Genomic DNA, 21148 nt, shown 5'->3' with positions numbered 1-21148 from the left:
ACTCATCTAGGGAAATAGCCTGTCCAATGCCAGTTTCACTTAAAAATAAAAGGTCTGGTTTAGTCTACTGTAATTGGGTTTCAACCTCTGGAAGGTTAGAACGAAGACCCCTGATGTTGGAGAAGGAGACATGGTAGTAGGGGTCTACGTTGGAAGTTGGAGAACCGGGTTTAATCGTGTATTTTTTCTTGAAACTTGTCATGATGAAATTTTGGAATTTGTGGACTAGGTCGACAGATTTACTTAGAGCAAGACAGAGAGGGGAAATTAAGAGAGAAAAAGAAACGAAGAATTTTTTTTTTATTTGTAGCTAATGATAAGGTAAAGCCGTAACAATTACCCACTAGTATGGCATCGAGAGGCCCCACCAGAAGCTACTGCATGGTCCAGAATCCATTCACCAAATGGCAATACAGCAGCCCCAGTACTTTGCACCTGCTGATAGGACAGCCTCCTTAGTGGTTAATCCAAGGTTCGGGTCCCTGACTATCAGGCGGATAACGTCAGCCCAGACAAAACGTAGATTAAGGCTTGTTTGCAATACATTTTGTAAAATTCATTTTTTTAAATATCATTTATTAAAAATAAAAATATGAAGACTTTTTTTTATAAAATTCATTTGGTAATCGTGAAGAAAGAGAGAGCCTGTTTTCCCCGTTTGACTATAGGTGGCGTTACTGTCTGGCCATCCAGTTACGGAAGCACAAAATGTATATAATGGTACCCTTGAAATAAAAATAAATGTTTTTGTTATATTTTAATTTTAAACATTTTTTTTTGTTTTTTGCAAACATATTTACGTTGTTGTTTTTTTGTTTGTGTTTGCAAACATATTTAAGTTTTATTTTTCCAAACATTTACGTTTTGTTGCTGGTTTATTTTCAAACATTTACGTTTTTTTGTTTTTTTTTTAAATATAACAAAAACATTTATTTTTATTTCAAGGGTACCATTATATACATTTTGTGCTTCCATAACTGGGTGGACAGACAGTAACGCCACCTATAGCCAAACGGAGGAAACAGGCTCTCTCTTTCTTCATGATTACCATTCATTTTTTAAATACAATCCATAGATACGAACAAAATGAATGCCGATGCAGAATGTATACACATTTGACTTAAAAATCCACCCAAAATCAGGAAATTAACCGATTTTAATGACAGTTTCAGTATTTATTAAATAATGATCGCGGAATATAATTATAATAGCAAAATATTTCTACGTTTTATTTTAAATTACAGATTTCGCATAATGATATGCAAGATTTTAATAATATCCTTACTCGCAAGAATGTGAAACATTCGGCGTAACCTAATTTTCATATAATCTCGAACAATAATTAAAAATGATAATTTAAAAACAGGAACATAAAAAATAATTCAATTAAAAAATGATGAAGATTGATACAAACGTTCAGGATAGGGATGTATGGATGCACATCTTGGACAAGAGAGAGAGAGAGAGAGAGAGAGAGAGATCTAACACCCCTACCTCCTTTTACTATCATGATTTCATTTTGAAACAGCGTTTTGATTGGCTGAAATTTTAGGCCTCCTTATAATCGTGTTTACATTTTTTTTTTTTTTTAGTTTGTTGCGTTTTTGGCGAACGGTAAATTACTTGCTTTTTGAGGGCTAATTAAGTTTTTTTTTGTACAAACAAGATGTTATTTTTTATTTAATTCAATATCTTAGGACTTTACTAATTATCTTGGAAATAAACCCAGAAAATAATATTCATCTTTTAAAGGCTTTTTTCACAATGAATTTATTTAACTTCAAAATTTAGCTGAATTGGATAGCTCGCTGTGAAAACATTTTTCATAACATTTTTTTTTCACGTGTACAAATATTTTTTTCTTTTGGAAATTAAGTTTAGTCCTTAGTCGTTCAATCTTTAATTTTTCAAATACAATCAAAAAGTAGTCGGAAACCTACAAAAATTATGATAAATCGGCTTTCAAAACAAGTTCCCCTCATTTTTGTCCTAACAATTTATTACTTAAGGTTTATACTTAAGGTTTATTTCAATTTATTTTGTAAAATTCATTTTTTAAATACAATTTATTTGTCAATACTTAAGGTTTATTTCAATTTATTTTGTAAAATTAAGTTTTTTTATTATACAATTTATTAAAAAAAAATATATGAATATATTTATTTTGTAAAATTCATTTTTATATACAATTTATTAAAAAAAAATATGAATATATTTATTTTGTAAAATTCATTTTTTAAATACAATTTATTTGTCAATACTTAAGGTTTATTTCAATTTATCTTGTAAAATTAAGTTTTTTATACTATTTATGAAAAAAAATTAAGGTATTTATTTTGTAAAATTCATTTTTATATACAATTTATTAAAAAAAAATATGAATATATTTATTTTGTAAAATTCATTTTTATTATACAATTTATTAAAAAAAATATGAATATATTTATTTTGTAAAATTCATTTTTTAAATACAATTTATTTGTCAATACTTAAGTTTTATTTCAATTTATTTTGTAAAATTAATTTTTTTTATTATACAATTTATTAAAAAAATGAAGATATTTATTTTGTAAAATTCATTTTTATATACAATTTATTTAAAAAAATATGAATATATTTATTTTGTAAATTCATTTTTATATACAATTTATAAAAAAAAATATGAATATATTTATTTTGTAAATTCATTTTTATATACAATTTATTAAAAAAAATATGAATATATTTATTTTGTAAAATTCATTTTTTAAATACAATTTATTTGTCAATATTTAAGTTTTATTTCAATTTATTTTGTAAAATTAATTTTTTTTATTATACAATTTATTAAAAAAATGAAGATATTTATTTTGTAAAATTCATTTTTATTATACAATTTATTAAAAAAATATGAATATATTTATTTTGTAAATACATTTTTATATACAATTTATTAAAAAAAATATGAATATATTTATTTTGTAAATTCATTTTTATATACAATTTATTTAAAAAAATATGAATATATTTATTTTGTAAATTCATTTTTATATACAATTTATTAAATAAAAATATGAATATATTTATTTTGTAAATTCATTTTTATATACAATTTATTAAAAAAAATATGAATATATTTATTTTGTAAATTCATTATTTAAATACAATTGATTTAAAAAAAAATATGAATATATTTATTTTGTAAATTCATTTTTATATACAATTTATTTTAAAAAAATATGAATATATTTATTTTGTAAATTCATTTTTTAAATACAATTGATTTAAAAAAAAATATGAATATATTTATTTTGTAAATTCATTATTTAAATACAATTTATTTAAAAAAAAAATATGAATATATTTATTTTGTAAATTCATTATTTTAATACAATTGATTTAAAAAAAAATATGAATATATTTATTTTGTAAATTCATTATTTAAATACAATTTATTAAAAAAAATATGAATATATTTATTTTGTAAATTTATTATTTAAATACAATTTATTAAAAAAATATGAATATATTTATTTTGTAAAATTAATTTTTATATACAATTTATTAAAAAAAATATGAATATATTTATTTTGTAAATTTATTTTTATATACAATTTATTAAAAAAAAATATGAATATATTTATTTTGTAAATTCATTATTTAAATACAATTTATTTAAAAAAAAATATGAATATATTTATTTTGTAAATTCATTATTTTAATACAATTGATTTAAAAAAATATGAATATATTTATTTTGTAAATTCATTATTTAAATACAATTTATTAAAAAAAATATGAATATATTTATTTTGTAAATTCATTATTTAAATACAATTTATTAAAAAAATATGAATATATTTATTTTGTAAAATTAATTTTTATATACAATTTATTAAAAAAAAATATGAATATATTTATTTTGTAAATTTATTTTTATATACAATTTATTAAAAAAAAATATGAATATATTTATTTTGTAAATTCATTATTTAAATACAATTTATTAAAAAAAATATGAATATATTTATTTTGTAAAATTAATTTTTATATACAATTTATTAAAAAAAATATGAATATATTTATTTTGTAAATTTATTTTTATATACAATTTATTAAAAAAAAATATGAATATATTTATTTTGTAAAATTCATTTTTATATACAATTTATTTAAAAAAATTATGAATATATTTATTTTGTAAAATTCATTTTTTAAATATAATTTATTTGTCAATATTTAAGTTTTATTTCAATTTATTTTGTAAAATTAAGTTTTTTATTATACAATTTATGAAAAAAAAATGAAGATATTTATTTTGAAAATTCATTTTTATATACAATTTATTAAAAAATAAAAAAGTATATGAATATATTTATTTTGTAAATTAAGTTTTTATTATACAATTTATTAAAAAAATGAATATATTTATTTTTAAAAATTCATTTTATATACAATTTATTAAAAAATATATAAAGATATTTATTTTGTAAAATTCATTTTTATATACAATTTATTTTAAAAATGTGAAGATATGAAAACCCGATTTGTTTTCTAAGATGTGTTATATTATAAATAAGAAATAAACTAAACGATTAAAGTGTAGTAGCTGTGTTATATTAAAAATAAGCGTATGGTGGCAGGAAAGAACCAGGCAAACAATATCAATTTAATTTTAAGCAATTGATTGCTCAATCGTTTATTTTTAAATAAACTTAAGAAACTAAAAATAAAATGTTCTTCAGTTCAACATGAGTTTGTCCCTGCTATTAATATTATTCATTCAACATAGTCCTTATCGGCGATAAAAGAAAGTCCATTTTTGTTCACGTTCTTCCTTGTTGATAAAATACGTCAATATGTGTCATTCCTTCTGCTGGGTGGTTTTCATAATAATATCGGAGAATAAGAGTTTGGGTTTCGTTGAAAAATATTCAAGGGAGACAACTTTGCATAAACATTTTTTTTTAAATAAAATGTTCAAGGTAGACAACTTGGTTTGTATTACTGTACACATCGATTCGAAAAAGTTGTCAAAAAAACAAATATATAACAAATAAATGTTATCAAAGGCAAGATAAGTTACTTTTCTACCAAACTGGATATATTTTTGTGTTTTTATTCAATGTAACATATTTATTCAGCTCGAGAAACATGCAGTGTTTACCGATGTATTGGACAATTCAAAATGGCGGCCGACTCTCTCTTAAACACGGTAAGTTCGAGAAAAGGTGTTATAAATAATAAACTAGACAAAATACTATTAAAAAAACACCGAATATATGTCAACCTATGTCATGGTAATATATATTGAGCGAATTTCTAACAATATTTTGTCTAGTTTATTATTTATAACACCTTTTCCCGAACTTACCGTGTTTAAGAGAGAGTCGGCCGCCATTTTGAATTTTCCAATACATCGGTAAACACTGCATGTTTTTCGAGCTGAATAAACATGTTATATTGAATAAAAACACAAAAAATATATTCAGTTTGGTAGAAAAGTAACTTATCTTGCCTTTGATAACATTTATTTGTTATATATTTGTTTTTTGACAACTTTTTCGAATGTATGTGTACAGTAATACAAACCCTAAATTTTTTATAAAACATGTCAATATACGTTATTGTTTGTGCTGGGTGGTTTTGACAACAATATTGGAGAATAAGAATTTGTGTTTCGATGAAATATTTTCAAGGGAAGCAACTTAACATGTTTTGTTGATAAAATATATCAATATGTGCTATTCTGTTGTCGTATTGTTTTGTTAATAATATTCAAGAATAGGGACTTACTTTTCAATAAAAAATGTTCAAGGAAGACCACGTAACGTAATTAATATGGCGTTTATGTCAACGGATCATTTAATCTAAGGGAGATAACCAGTAATTAATCAAAAACAAAAATTAAATAAACTTGTTAATTAACAAAAACAACGAAACCTTTTGGAAGGAGATTCTGAAGTATTTAAACCGTCGTTTTAATTTTTTTAAACGAAAATAAAAATTAACAAATAAGAAATTTGTTTTTCTTTATTTCAGGTAATCTTCTCAATTATTAAATCATTTCTCTCTGATAGGTTCATAAGAGTCGTAATTAATGGGCAAAAATCAGAAGCTCACAGTATTAATGCTGGAGTCCCTCAGGGGTCCACCCTGAACCTAACTTTTTTCCTGATCTGCATTAATGATCTTCCAAATCACATCCTTACATCATTTGTAGACATTTTTGCTGACGACACTACCATATATGGTAGCACATCTAAGACAGTAAACGACCAAGTTCTCTCCTCTGATCTTGATCACGTTGTACAAACGGGAAAGGAGTGGCTGGTTACTTTTAATGCATTTAAAACCAAGCTTCTATCTTTACATCATCAACGTTCTGATCCCCATCTGGCATCAATTGAAATGAATGGCGCTCGTCTTAGAGAGGCCTCAAGTTTTGACAGGCTTCTGGGCTTGACCTTTACTCCTGATCTTAAATGGAATACGTTCATCAAGTCTGTTGCCAAGGCCGCTGGAAAAATGGTCAGATCCTTCTATCGATCCAGTAGATATCTCACTGCTGATGCAATTCTCTATCTATATAAGAGCCAGATACGTCCAAGGATGGAATACTGTTGCCACATCTGGGCAGGAGCTGCTAGAAAGACTTGTCCTGCCTTGATAGGGTTCAATATAGACTTCGTGGCCTGGTGAGAGATGTCCTTTTCTCTTCGCTGCAGCCTCTGTCTCACAGACGAGATGTTGCGAGTTTGTCTCTGCATAATCGTTATTTTCATGGAAAGTGTTCGACTGAGCTTCAATATATGCTCACCCCTCGCCAAACTTTCACAAGAAACACTCGTCTAGCTGAAAACACTATCAATAATTCCCCCCACTCTTTATCTGTGCCTAAACCTAAACATAGATTCCATGATCAAAGCTTCTTTCTTAGAACTGCACGCCTGTGGAATTGTCTTCCGTTTTCCTGCTTTACAGCCATCTATAATATGGTTGCCTTCAAGTCCAACGTGAACAAGTTAACAAATTTACCGAACTTCTATTACTATCTATTACTATATTGTCCAATTGACTACTGTACACTCTTTAACCCTTATCCTTGAGTGGCCTATCGGCATTGATAAGTGGTGACACCTATGTAAAAAAAAAGATCACTCAGCGTCAAGATGATTAAAACTTTTTTGAAGGAGATTTTGAAGTATTTAAACCGTCAATTTCTGGCTATGATTCAAGTTTAATTCATTTTTTATTTTTTTTCTTTACTATTTTGTAGTTTCATTTTACAAGGTATGATTTGAGGTACATAGTAATTAACGTACACACAACAACGAAAATAGAAAACGTTTATGAAGGAGATTTTGACGTATTTAAACTGTCAATGTGTTTTATTCTTTTATGGTGAAGGTGTTTACAATGTCGAAGAATAAGAGCTTAAAGTTTGGTTTTCAATGAAAATATTCAAGGAAGACAATTTAACAGCCTTTTCATCTATTTGACGTGGAAATATTATTCAACTCACGTTTGATGGGGCAGTTGTTCAGATGCGTTTCATGGATTTGTTGATCCTAAACTTTAGGTACATATTTGTAGTCTGCCAAGTTGGTGATGTCAAAATGATGTCTCCAGTCTTCTCTTCTCTTTGGTAAGCTCCTGGAGAAGTTTGGGTCTTCCCTTAAATATTGATCAGCTGGCTCACAGGGCAACTATTTTTATTGGTTAAAGTTGGATTACAGTAACCAATCAAACTTTCAGCTTTTAACCAATCAGACTTAAGACTTCGTGGCATAGTGGGGAATGCCCTTTTCTCTACCCTGCAACCTCTCTCCTACAAAAGAGACGTTGCGAGCCTGTCCTTGTTTTATCGTTATTTCCATGGCAGATGCTCGTCCGAACTCCAATCTCTGGTCCCCCCTCTCCAATCTTTCACGAAAAACACCCGTCTAGCTGAATCCACTGTGAAAAATTTCCCCCACTCTATATCTGTGCCTAAATCAAAACGTGGATTCCATGAACAAAGCTTCATTCTTAGAACTGCACGCCTGTGGAACTCTGTTCCGTCTGCCTGCTTCCCTCCGGACTACAACTTAGTTGTCTTCAAGTCCAATGTTAACAAATTCCTAATGAACCGCCCCCTTAAGTAAACATTTCAGCAAATCTCCTCACTACCGTAATGTACTTGCAATAACCCTTATCCCTGAGTGGCTTCCGGGCCTTGATAATTGGTGATCACTGTGTAAAAAAAAAGTATATTACATAATTGACTGTTTTTATTGTTTTCTGTTAATTGCTGCTACTGCGGAATTTTCGATAGGACAGGGTTGCATCATTAAGAATGTGTTAAAAGAGAAACAGAGAGAACACAAAGCCGATATTGAGTTAAGAATGTGCCGCAGCTTTATTGCCTGAATGAATGGTGGCTTATTGTGAAGCTAGTTGTGTTTTCACATGCACAGTTTCGCAGGAGATTATAGTCATAGCTACGTACTCCATAAGATCCCCCTCCTTCCCTATTGGTTCTTGGTTTGACTGAACGAGATGTGTGGTGCATTATAGTCTGTGTGTGTGTGTGTGTGTGTGTGTGTGTGTGTGTGTGTGTGTGTGTGTGTGTGTGTGCGTGCGTTAGAGTGTGTAGTCTCTCAATCGTGCAGGGGAGTTTATCACCCGCTTCGACCTACACAGTTGTTTCTCATGTGTTGGGGATCGTTGTAGTCCTGGGTTTGCCTGATAATCTTTGTTTCAGATGCTGTGGTGTGGAGACATGTTGTGGTATGGAGTCTACACTCGTTGGCTGAGTGGTTGGTTGACGGATGTGGATTCTGTTTCTTCTATAAAATCTTCCGTTTACTTTGACCCCATAACTGCCTGGAGCTACTTTACTAATGACTGTGTCCAATTCCCAGTTGCTGTGAGGGCTTTGTGGGTGACATTTCACCCTTACAGGCTGTCCTATGGTGAAATTGGGTAGTTGCTTGGGATGACGGTCATAATATGTTTTTGCCATTTGTCGTTTTTTATGAGGTTATTTTGTATCTCAGCTTGCACTTGCTGTGTGTAATCTGTGGTTTTGCAAGGTAGCATGGGGCAAGTGCGCCTGGAAAAGAATCTTTGTGCTCGTGAGCTATGCATACCAGGTGAGAAATTTCAGACGGTCGAGATCAAAGAGACTCGCAATTGTTTGACCAGGCTGGGGTTTGGCCTGAATATGGCCCCGAACATTATCACAGCAATTATGCAGGTGATCCGGTGTCAGGATGAAACCGTGCAACAGACGTCATTGTATATTGACGACATTTTTGTGAACGAGAGCCTCATGTCTGCCCAGGTGGGGAAAGAACAGCTTTGGGATGTCGTGCAAGGAGCCAGAGCACCTGAAAGATGGAGCAAACGTTCTTGGCGTGCATGTGAGCGGCAGTGCAGACGGACTCCACTGGGGAAGAAGTGGTGACATCGCGGAAGTTCCAACCAACATCACGCGTCGGGGCATTTTTTCCATCTGCGGAAAACTGGTGTGCCACTTCCCCGTGTGTGGGTAGCTTCATGTGGTGGTGGCAGCCATAAAGCGATGTGCGACTTCCATGGCAACAGGATGGGACGATGAGGTGCATGATCCCTCCATGTGAAGCATGCTGGTGGAAGCTATGGCCAGAGTTACCGAGGACGACCCCATGCAAGGGATCTGGTGCGTCGATTGGAGTGAGTTTACAGTTTGGGTGGACGCCAGCTCACTCGCCCTTGGCGTTGCTATGGCGGTCGATGGATTATCATAGAAGATGCGTGCTTCGGCCAGAAAATGATGCTAGGCACATAAACCTGTCTGAGCTTAATGCTACACTAAAACCGATTTTGGGTTTTTTTCAAACACACGGGCACTGGCAAACCGTTCGTATTGCATCACGTTCTTATTTTTAATTGATTTTTTACACGATTTTTTAAATAGTTTTACCATTGCTTGTTTTTATAATATTTAAACAAGGTTATGACTTCGCTTTGTTTTCATATTACCCCCCCCCCCCCAACCACACACGCCTTTAAAAACCAGGGCAATGCTGGGTACCCCCCCCCCCGTTAGTATTAAATAAAACATTTATTCCTGATTTTATATTAAATAAAACATTTATTCCTGATTTCATATTAAATAAAACATTTATTCCTGATTTTATATTAAATAAAACATTTATTCCTGCTTTTATATTAAATAAAACATTTATTCCTGATTTCATATTAAATAAAACATTTATTCCTGATTTCATATTAAATAAAACATTTATTCCTGATTTCATATTAAGATATAACATTTATTCCTGATTTCATATTAAATAAAACATTTATTCCTGATTTCATATTAAATAAAACATTTATTCCTGATTTCATATTAAATAAAACATTTATTCCTGATTTCATATTAAATAAAACATTTATTCCTGATTTCATATTAAGATATAACATTTATTCCTGATTTCATATTAAATAAAACATTTATTCCTGATTTCATATTAAATAAAACATTTATTCCTGATTTCATATTAAATAAAACATTTATTCCTGATTTCATATTAAATAAAACATTTATTCCTGATTTCATATTAAATAAAACATTTATTCCTGATTTCATATTAAGATATAACATTTATTCCTGATTTCATATTAAATAAAACATTTATTCCTGATTTCATATAAAATAAAACATTTATTCCTGATTTCATATTAAATAAAACATTTATTCCTGATTTCATATTAAATAAAACATTTATTCCTGATTTCATATTAAGATATAACATTTATTCCTGATTTCATATTAAATAAAACATTTATTCCTGATTTCATATTAAATAAAACATTTATTCCTGATTTCATATTAAATAAAACATTTATTCCTGATTTCATATTAAATAAAACATTTATTCCTGATTTCATATGAGGATATAACATTTATTCCTGATTTCATATTAAATAAAACATTTATTCCTGATTTCATATTAAATAAAACATTTATTCCTGATTTCATATTAAATAAAACATTTATTCCTGATTTCATATTGAATAAAACATTTATTCCTGATTTCATATTAAATAAAACATTTATTCCTGATTTCATATTAAATAAAACATTTATTCCTGATTTCATATTAAATAAAACATTTATTCCTGATTTCATATTAAATAAAACATTTATTCCTGATTTCATATTAAATAAAACATTTATTCCTGATTTCATATTAAATAAAACATTTATTTCTGATTTCATATTAAATAAAACATTTATTCCTGATTTCATATTAAATAAAACATTTATTCCTGATTTCATATTAAATAAAACATTTATTCCTGATTTCATATTAAATAAAACATTTATTCCTGATTTCATATTAAGATATAACATTTATTCCTGATTTCATATTAAATAAAACATTTATTCCTGATTTCATATTAAATAAAACATTTATTCCTGATTTCATATTAAATAAAACATTTATTCCTGATTTCATATTAAATAAAACATTTATTCCTGATTTCATATTAAATAAAACATTTATTCCTGATTTCATATTAAATAAAACATTTATTCCTGATTTCATATTAAATAAAACATTTATTCCTGATTTCATATTAAATAAAACATTTATTCCTGATTTCATATTAAATAAAACATTTATTCCTGATTTCATATTAAGATATAACATTTATTCCTGATTTCATATTAAATAAAACATTTATTCCTGATTTCATATAAAATAAAACATTTATTCCTGATTTCATATTAAATAAAACATTTATTCCTGATTTCATATTAAATAAAACATTTATTCCTGATTTCATATTAAGATATAACATTTATTCCTGATTTCATATTAAATAAAACATTTATTCCTGATTTCATATTAAATAAAACATTTATTCCTGATTTCATATTAAATAAAACATTTATTCCTGATTTCATATTAAATAAAACATTTATTCCTGATTTCATATGAGGATATAACATTTATTCCTGATTTCATATTAAATAAAACATTTATTCCTGATTTCATATTAAATAAAACATTTATTCCTGATTTCATATTAAATAAAACATTTATTCCTGATTTCATATTGAATAAAACATTTATTCCTGATTTCATATTAAATAAAACATTTATTCCTGATTTCATATTAAATAAAACATTTATTCCTGATTTCATATTAAATAAAACATTTATTCCTGATTTCATATTAAATAAAACATTTATTCCTGATTTCATATTAAATAAAACATTTATTCCTGATTTCATATTAAATAAAACATTTATTTCTGATTTCATATTAAATAAAACATTTATTCCTGATTTCATATTAAATAAAACATTTATTCCTGATTTCATATTAAATAAAACATTTATTCCTGATTTCATATTAAATAAAACATTTATTCCTGATTTCATATTAAGATATAACATTTATTCCTGATTTCATATTAAATAAAACATTTATTCCTGATTTCATATTAAATAAAACATTTATTCCTGATTTCATATTAAATAAAACATTTATTCCTGATTTCATATTAAATAAAACATTTATTCCTGATTTCATATTAAATAAAACATTTATTCCTGATTTCATATTAAATAAAACATTTATTCCTGATTTCATATTAAATAAAACATTTATTCCTGATTTCATATTAAGATATAACATTTATTCCTGATTTCATATTAAATAAAACATTTATTCCTGATTTCATATTAAATAAAACATTTATTCCTGATTTCATATTAAATAAAACATTAATTCCTGATTTCATATTAAATAAAACATTTATTCCTGATTTCATATTAAATAAAACATTTATTCCTGATTTCATATTAAGATATAACATTTATTCCTGATTTCATATTAAATAAAACATTTATTCCTGATTTCATATTAAATAAAACATTTATTCCTGATTTCGAATTAAATAAAACATTTATTCCTGATTTCATATTAAGATATAACATTTATTCCTGATTTCATATTAAATAAAACATTTATTCCTGATTTCATATTAAATAAAACATTTATTCCTGATTTCATATTAAATAAAACATTTATTCCTGATTTCATATTAAATAAAACATTTATTCCTGATTTCATATTAAATAAAACATTTATTCCTGATTTCATATTAAATAAAACATTTATTCCTGATTTCATATTAAATAAAACATTTATTCCTGATTTCATATTAAATAAAACATTTATTCCTGATTTCATATTAAATAAAACATTTATTCCTGATTTCATATTAAATAAAACATTTATTCCTGATTTTATATTAAATAAAACATTTATTCCTGATTTTATATTAAATAAAACATTTATTCCTGATTTCATATTAAATAAAACATTTATTCCTGATTTCATATTAAGATCTAACATTTATTCCTGATTTCATATTAAATAAAACATTTATTCCTGATTTCATATTAAATAAAACATTTATTCCTGATTTCATATTAAGATATAACATTTATTCCTGATTTCATATTAAATAAAACATTTATTCCTGATTTAATTAAATAAAACATTTATTCCTGATTTCATATTAAATAAAACATTTATTCCTGATTTGTTATTAAATAAAACATTTATTCCTGATTTCATATTAAATAAAACATTTATTCCTGATTTCATATTAAATAAAACATTTATTCCTGATTTCATATTAAATAAAACATTTATTCCTGATTTCATATTAAATAAAACATTTATTCCTGATTTCATATTAAATAAAACATTTATTCCTGATTTCATATTAAATAAAACATTTATTCCTGATTTCATATTAAATAAAACATTTATTCCTGATTTCATATTAAGATATAACATTTATTCCTGATTTCATATTAAATAAAACATTTATTCCTGATTTCATATTAAGATATAACATTTATTCCTGATTTCATATTAAATAAAACATTTATTCCTGATTTCATATTAAATAAAACATTTATTCCTGATTTCATATTAAATAAAACATTTATTCCTGATTTCATATTAAATAAAACATTTATTCCTGATTTCATATTAAATAAAACATTTATTCCTGATTTCATATTAAATAAAACATTTATTCCTGATTTCATATTAAATAAAACATTTATTCCTGATTTCATATTAAATAAAACATTTATTCCTGATTTCATAATAAATAAAACATTTATTCCTGATTTTATATTAAATAAAACATTTATTCCTGATTTTATATTAAATAAAACATTTATTCCTGATTTCATATTAAATAAAACATTTATTCCTGATTTCATATTAAGATATAACATTTATTCCTGATTTCATATTAAATAAAACATTTATTCCTGATTTCATATTAAATAAAACATTTATTCCTGATTTCATATTAAGATATAACATTTATTCCTGATTTCATATTAAATAAAACATTTATTCCTGATTTCATATTAAATAAAACATTTATTCCTGATTTCATATTAAATAAAACATTTATTCCTGATTTCATATAAAATAAAACATTTATTCCTGATTTCATATTAAATAAAACATTTATTCCTGATTTCATATTAAATAAAACATTTATTCCTGATTTCATATTAAATAAAACATTTATTCCTGATTTCATATTAAATAAAACATTTATTCCTGATTTCATATTAAATAAAACATTTATTCCTGATTTCATATTAAATAAAACATTTATTCCTGATTTCATATTAAATAAAACATTTATTCCTGATTTCATATTAAATAAAACATTTATTCCTGATTTCATATTAAATAAAACATTTATTCCTGATTTCATATTAAATAAAACATTTATTCCTGATTTCATATTAAATAAAACATTTATTCCTGATTTCATATTAAATAAAACATTTATTCCTGATTTAATATTAAATAAAACATTTATTCCTGATTTTATATTAAATAAAACATTTATTCCTGATTTCATATTAAATAAAACATTTATTCCTGATTTCATATTAAGATATAACATTTATTCCTGATTTCATATTAAATAAAACATTTATTCCTGATTTCATATTAAGATATAACATTTATTCCTGATTTCATATTAAATAAAACATTTATTCCTGATTTCATATTAAATAAAACATTTATTCCTGATTTCATATTAAGATATAACATTTATTCCTGATTTCATATTAAATAAAAAATTTATTCCTGATTTCATATTAAATAAAACATTTATTCCTGATTTCATATTAAATAAAACATTTATTCCTGATTTCATATTAAATAAAACATTTATTCCTGATTTCATATTAAATAAAACATTTATTCCTGATTTCATATTACATAACACATTTAGACCTGATTTTATATTAAATAAAACATTTATTCCTGATTTTATATTAAATAAAACATTTATTCCTGATTTTATATTAAATAAAACATTTATTCCTGATTTCATATTGAATAAAACATTTATTCCTGATTTCATATTAAGATATAACATTTATTCCTGATTTCATATTAAATAAAACATTTATTCCTGATTTCATATTAAATAAAACATTTATTCCTGATTTCATATTAAGATATAACATTTATTCCTGATTTCATATTAAATAAAACATTTATTCCTGATTTCATATTAAATAAAACATTTATTCCTGATTTCATATTAAGATATAACATTTATTCCTGATTTCATATTAAATAAAACATTTATTCCTGATTTCATATTAAATAAAACATTTATTCCTGATTTCATATTAAATAAAACATTTATTCCTGATTTTATATTAAATAAAACATTTATTCCAGATTTCATATTAAATAAAACATTTATGACTGATTTTATATTAAATAAAACCTTTATTCCTGATTTTATATTAAATAAAACATTTATTCCTGATTTCATATTAAATAAAACATTTATTCCTGATTTCATATTAAATAAAACATTTATTCCTGATTTCATATTAAGATATAACATTTATTCCTGATTTCATATTAAATAAAACATTTATTCCTGATTTCATATTAAATAAAACATTTATTCCTGATTTCATATTAAATAAAACATTTATTCCTGATTTCATATTAAGATATAACATTTATTCCTGATTTCATATTAAATAAAACATTTATTCCTGATTTCTTATTAAATAAAACATTTATTCCTGATTTCATATTAAATAAAACATTTATTCCTGATTACATATTAAATAAAACATTTATTCCTGATTTCATATTAAATAAAACATTTATTCCTGATTTGATATTAAATAAAACATTTATTCCTGATTTTATATTAAATAAAACATTTATTCCTGATTTTATATTAAATAAAACATTTATTCCTGATTTCATATTAAATAAAACATTTATTCCTGATTTCATATTAAGATATAACATTTATTCCTGATTTCATATTAAATAAAACATTTATTCCTGATTTCATATTAAATAAAACATTTATTCCTGATTTCATATTAAGATATAAAATTTATTCCTGATTTCATATTAAATAAAACATTTATTCCTGATTTCATATTAAATAAAACATTTATTCCTGATTTCATATTAAATAAAACATTTATTCCTGATTTCATATTAAATAAAACATTTATTCCTGATTTCATATTAAATAAAACATTTATTCCTGATTTCATATTAAATAAAACATTTATTCCTGATTTCATATTAAATAAAACATTTATTCCTGATTTCATATTAAATAAAACATTTATTCCTGATTTCATATTAAATAAATCATTTATTCCTGATTTCATATTAAATAAAACATTTATTCCTGATTTCATATTAAATAAAACATTTATTCCTGATTTCATATTAAATAAAACATTTATTCCTGATTTCATATTAAATAAAACATTTATTCCTGATTTCATATTAAATAAAACATTTATTCCTGATTTCATATTAAATAAAACATGTATTCCTGATTTCATATTAAATAAAACATTTATTCCTGATTTCATATTAAATAAAACATTTATTCCTGATTTCATATTAAATAAAACATTTATTCCTGATTTCATATTAAATAAAACATTTATTCCTGATTTCATATTAAGATATAACATTTATTCCTGATTTCATATTAAATAAAACATTTATTCCTGATTTCATATTAAATAAAACATTTATTCCTGATTTCCTATTAAATAAAACATTTATTCCTGATTTCATATTAAATAAAACATTTATTCCTGATTTCATATTACATAACACATTTAGACCTGATTTTATATTAAATAAAACATTTATTCCTGATTTTATATTTAATAAAACATTTATTCCTGATTTTATATTAAATAAAACATTTATTCCTGATTTCATATTGAATAAAACATTTATTCCTGATTTCATATTAAGATATAACATTTATTCCTGATTTCATATTTAATAAAACATTTATTCCTGATTTCATATTAAATAAAACATTTATTCCTGATTTCATATTAAGATATAACATTTATTCCTGATTTCATATTAAATAAAACATTTATTCCTGATTTCATATTAAATAAAACATTTATTCCTGATTTCATATTAAGATATAACATTTATTCCTGATTTCATATTAAATAAAACATTTATTCCTGATTTCATATTAAAAAAAACATTTATTCCTGATTTCATATTAAATAAAACATTTATTCCTGATTTTATATTAAATAAAACATTTATTCCAGATTTAATATTAAATAAAACATTTATGACTGATTTTATATTAAATAAAACCTTTATTCCTGATTTTATATTAAATAAAACATTTATTCCTGATTTCATATTAAATAAAACATTTATTCCTGATTTCATATTAAATAAAACATTTATTCCTGATTTCATATTAAGATATAACATTTATTCCTGATTTCATATTAAATAAAACATTTATTCCTGATTTCATATTAAATAAAACATTTATTCCTGATTTCATATTAAATAAAACATTTATTCCTGATTTCATATTAAGATATAACATTTATTCCTGATTTCATATTAAATAAAACATTTATTCCTGATTTCTTATTAAATAAAACATTTATTCCTGATTTCATATTAAATAAAACATTTATTCCTGATTACATATTAAATAAAACATTTATTCCTGATTTCATATTAAATAAAACATTTATTCCTGATTTCATATTAAATAAAACATTTATTCCTGATTTTATATTAAATAAAACATTTATTCCTGATTTTATATTAAATAAAACATTTATTCCTGATTTCATATTAAATAAAACATTTATTCCTGATTTCATATTAAGATATAACATTTATTCCTGATTTCATATTAAATAAAACATTTATTCCTGATTTCATATTAAATAAAACATTTATTCCTGATTTCATATTAAGATATAACATTTATTCCTGATTTCATATTAAATAAAACATTTATTCCTGATTTCATATTAAATAAAACATTTATTCCTGATTTCATATTAAATAAAACATTTATTCCTGAGTTAATATTAAATAAAACATTTATTCCTGATTTCATATTAAATAAAACATTTATTCCTGATTTCATATTAAATAAAACATTTATTCCTGATTTCATATTAAATAAAACATTTATTCCTGATTTCATATTAAATAAAACATTTATTCCTGATTTCATATTAAATAAATCATTTATTCCTGATTTCATATTAAATAAAACATTTATTCCTGATTTCATATTAAATAAAACATTTATTCCTGATTTCATATTAAATAAAACATTTATTCCTGATTTCATATTAAATAAAACATTTATTCCTGATTTCATATTAAATAAAACATTTATTCCTGATTTCATATTAAATAAAACATGTATTCCTGATTTCATATTAAATAAAAAATTTATTCCTGATTTCATATTAAATAAAACATTTATTCCTGATTTCATATTAAATAAAACATTTATTCCTGATTTCATATTAAATAAAACATTTATTCCTGATTTCATATTAAGATATAACATTTATTCCTGATTTCATATTAAATAAAACATTTATTCCTGATTTCATATTAAATAAAACATTTATTCCTGATTTCCTATTAAATAAAACATTTATTCCTGATTTCATATTAAATAAAACATTTATTCCTGATTTCATATTACATAACACATTTAGACCTGATTTTATATTAAATAAAACATTTATTCCTGATTTTATATTTAATAAAACATTTATTCCTGATTTTATATTAAATAAAACATTTATTCCTGATTTCATATTGAATAAAACATTTATTCCTGATTTCATATTAAGATATAACATTTATTCCTGATTTCATATTAAATAAAACATTTATTCCTGATTTCATATTAAATAAAACATTTATTCCTGATTTCATATTAAGATATAACATTTATTCCTGATTTCATATTAAATAAAACATTTATTCCTGATTTCATATTAAATAAAACATTTATTCCTGATTTCATATTAAGATATAACATTTATTCCTGATTTCATATTAAATAAAACATTTATTCCTGATTTCATATTAAAAAAAACATTTATTCCTGATTTCATATTAAATAAAACATTTATTCCTGATTTTATATTAAATAAAACATTTATTCCAGATTTCATATTAAATAAAACATTTATGACTGATTTTATATTAAATAAAACATTTATTCCTGATTTTATATCAAATAAAACATTTATTCCTGATTTCATATTAAATAAAACATTTATTCCTGATTTCATATTAAATAAAACATTTATTCCTGATTTCATATTAAGATATAACATTTATTCCTGATTTCATATTAAATAAAACATTTATTCCTGATTTCATATTAAATAAAACATTTATTCCTGATTTCATATTAAGATATAACATTTATTCCTGATTTCATATTAAATAAAACATTTATTCCTGATTTCATATTAAATAAAACATTTATTCCTGATTTCATATTAAATAAAACATTTATTCCTGATTTCATATTAAATAAAACATTTATTCCTGATTTCATATTAAATAAAACATTTATTCCTGATTTCATATTAAATAAAACATTTATTCCTGATTTCATATTAAATAAAACATTTATTCCTGATTTCATATTAAATAAAACATTTATTCCTGATTTCATATTAAGATATAACATTTATTCCTGATTTCATATTAAATAAAACATTTATTCCTGATTTCATATAAAATAAAACATTTATTCCTGATTTAATATTAAATAAAACATTTATTCCTGATTTCATATTAAATAAAACATTTATTCCTGATTTCATATTAAGATATAACATTTATTCCTGATTTCATATTAAATAAAACATTTATTCCTGATTTCATATTAAATAAAACATTTATTCCTGATTTCATATTAAATAACACATTTATTCCTGATTTCATATTAAATAAAACATTTATTCCTGATTTCATATTAAATAAAACATTTATTCCTGATTTCATATTAAATAAAACATTTATTCCTGATTTCATATTAAGATATAACATTTATTCCTGATTTCATATTAAATAAAACATTTATTCCTGATTTCATATTAAATAAAACATTTATTCCTGATTTCATATTAAATAAAACATTTATTCCTGATTTCATATTAAGATATAACATTTATTCCTGATTTAATATTAAATAAAACATTTATTCCTGATTTCATATTAAATAAAACATTTATTCCTGATTTCATATTAAATAAAACATTTATTCCTGATTTCATATTAAATAAAACATTCATTCCTGATTTCATATTAAATTAAACATTTATTCCTGCTTTCATATTAAATAAAACATTTATTCCTGATTTTATATTAAATAAAACATTTATTCCTGATTTCACATTAAATAAAACATTTATTCCTGATTTCATATTAAATAAAACATTTATTCCTGATTTCATATTAAATAAAACATTTATTCCTGATTTCATATAAAATAAAACATTTATTCCTGATTTCATATTAAGATATAACATTTATTCCTGATTTCATATTAAATAAAACATTTATTCCTGATTTCATATTAAGATATAACATTTATTCCTGATTTCATATTAAATAAAACATTTATTCCTGATTTTATATTAAATAAAACATTTATTCCTGATTTCATATTAAATAAAACATTTATTCCTGATTTCATATTAAATAAAACATTTATTCCTGATTTCATATTAAA

Source organism: Euprymna scolopes, chromosome 46 (genome assembly GCF_053919585.1).
Source record: "Euprymna scolopes isolate OS-2025 chromosome 46, ASM5391958v1, whole genome shotgun sequence".
Lineage (NCBI taxonomy): Eukaryota > Metazoa > Mollusca > Cephalopoda > Sepiida > Sepiolidae > Euprymna > Euprymna scolopes.
This window is presented reverse-complemented; position numbering follows the sequence as displayed.